We start from the raw sequence: 2,468 nt of genomic DNA, 5'->3' as shown, positions 1-2,468 counted from the left end.
AAAAGAGAGAACACTCAGATAATTGATAGAATGGAAACAAATTTTAAAAAGAAAACTCCCATTTTACTGTAAAGGAAATTTAAGAAGTATGAACATAGATGAGAAACACTGCTCACATTCTCTTGGGGCCTAATCTCTATCTCAGGCCTACTAAGTATAAGACCAGAGATACTCTGATACTCTTGGTTCAGTGTAAAGGATGGGAAATGTCTAATTTACCCCTGCTCAGAGAACATGAACAGTTTATTAAGAACTGTGACAGGTCTGTGGAGAAGATAATTAGAGAAGAGAGTACATCTCAGTTGCCTTATTGAAATTGAATTTTGGGGGGCAGTGTGGTAGAATTGAATAATCACAAGCTTTGTGGCCAGACAGACACATATCTGAATCTTGACGCTGCTACTTTACTCCCTGTGTGCTTTTGGACAAGTTATATATCCTCTCTGAACCTTGATTTTTCTCTATCCAAAATGCAAATTATATTGATTTCATAGGATTGTTGTGATAATTAAATGAAAGTATGTCAGCAAAGCACCCAACACAATGTCTGGGAAGTGTATTACTAGGTGCTCAATATGTGCCAGTTGCTTTCCCCAGGCTCTTATCAGTGCATTCTAGGCACAAACTGGAGCTGTCTCCTGATTCTAAAGGCTTTGACCCAATAATTCTACTTCTGATATTCTATAATGAGGAAACTCCTCAAAGAACAGAAGACATTTTGTGATCAAGGATATTCAGTGAGTTTTCTTTTTTATTCCAAACTGGTTATACACCAAATTATTATACAACAAAATATTAATGATCATTGCTTTTCGGTGGAGAATTATCAATAATTTTATTTTTTTACTTTTCTACCTTGCACATTACATTACTTTTATACTAAAATTTAATTTAATTACAGAATACTTTTTAAAAGGCTCTTGAGAAGTACTCCACAGCAAACAAAATTATCTACAACTATATGTGATAATATGGGTGAATACCACAAGCATAATACTAAGCAAAAGGAGCCAGATGCAAAAGAATACATAGTGTAAAATTCAATTTATTTTAAGTACAAAATCAAGCAAAAGTAATTTATGCTATTAATAATCAGGATAATGGTAATTCTTGGAGGGAGAGTGGTAGTAGCCTTTGCATCTGGCTCCCTTTGCTCAACATTACATTTATAAAATTCATTGTATCTGTAGGGATTGGGGAGTGACTGAAAAGGAGTATAAGGGAGATTTTCGGATCTGGTAATGTTCTATTTCATGATCTGGATGCTAGGTGTGCTCAGTTTGTGAATATTTATCATCCTTATGAATAGTGTTATACTTCAATAAAAATAAAAATAGAATGATTGATGGATTATTAGGTAGGTAGGTAGGTAGGTAGAAAAAAATGAAAGAAAATGTACTGAGTGAATGCAAATCGTCATCAGTGCCTTATCTGGAGAGTCATCTTTAAAACAAAGAAAAACTCTTGTTTTGGCCACAAGATGGCGCCATTAGTTGCCTGGAAATCAAATACCAAAGTGCTCTTCAGCACGTTTTTAAGAACCAAATAGTTGGTGTATTGTCTTAAAAGAAGAGAACTTAGAGATTTTAAAGTACAGCATTCTCTAATTTTCCAGATAAAAGAAATAAGGCTGTGGAAGGGTGACTTGCCCAAGATCACACTGTTGGTTAAAAGACCTTAGGCTGAAACCCAGGTTTTGGGGCTATCAGCTTGCTCTGCCACACTTAACAATTCCTATTTTCAGCTCTTTTTCCTTCCTGCCATGATATGGAATAAAAGGGTTATCAATAATAACTGCACCTGTTTATTAACAAGAACAGACCCAGAAACAAGGAGGCATGGATCAGACTGTCGGGCCTCAGAGGGAGGGTAGGGGAGGGTGGGGGTAAGAGAGATCAACCAAAGGACTTGTGTGCAAGCATATGAGCCTAACCAGCCGTTAAGGACAACAGGGGGGTGGGGGCATGTGTGGGGAGGGGTGTGGGCTGGGAATGGGGGGATGAGGACAAATATGTGATACCTTAATCAATAAAGAAATTAAATTAAAAATAATAATAATAAGTGCTCCTTTCTTTTTTTCTTTTTGTTAATTTTCACCTGTGGATATTTTTTTCCATTGATTTTTAGAGAGAGTAGAAGGGAGAGAGGGGGAGAGAAAGAAAGAAACATTGATGTGAGAGAGACACATCAATTAGTTGCCTCTCATACGCGCCCCTGCAATCCAGGTACATGTCCTTGACCCACAGCCCTTAGTTCCACAGGCAGATGATCTAACCACTGAGAAACCGGCCAGAGCATAAATGCTCCTTCTTTTATAACTCCAGAAAATATAAGTCTCATATGGAATAGAAAATTCATGACTAGAATTGCCATTATTTTTAGGTTCCAGTGTGAAATTTCCATATATGGACATTTAAAAATCATCATATGGCCAATTCTGCCTGAGCTGGCTTAGGTTTCTACTTCTT

This window comes from Eptesicus fuscus, chromosome 1 (genome assembly GCF_027574615.1).
Source record: "Eptesicus fuscus isolate TK198812 chromosome 1, DD_ASM_mEF_20220401, whole genome shotgun sequence".
In the NCBI taxonomy this organism is placed as follows: Eukaryota; Metazoa; Chordata; class Mammalia; order Chiroptera; family Vespertilionidae; genus Eptesicus; species Eptesicus fuscus.
Note: the sequence above shows the minus strand (reverse complement) of the source record.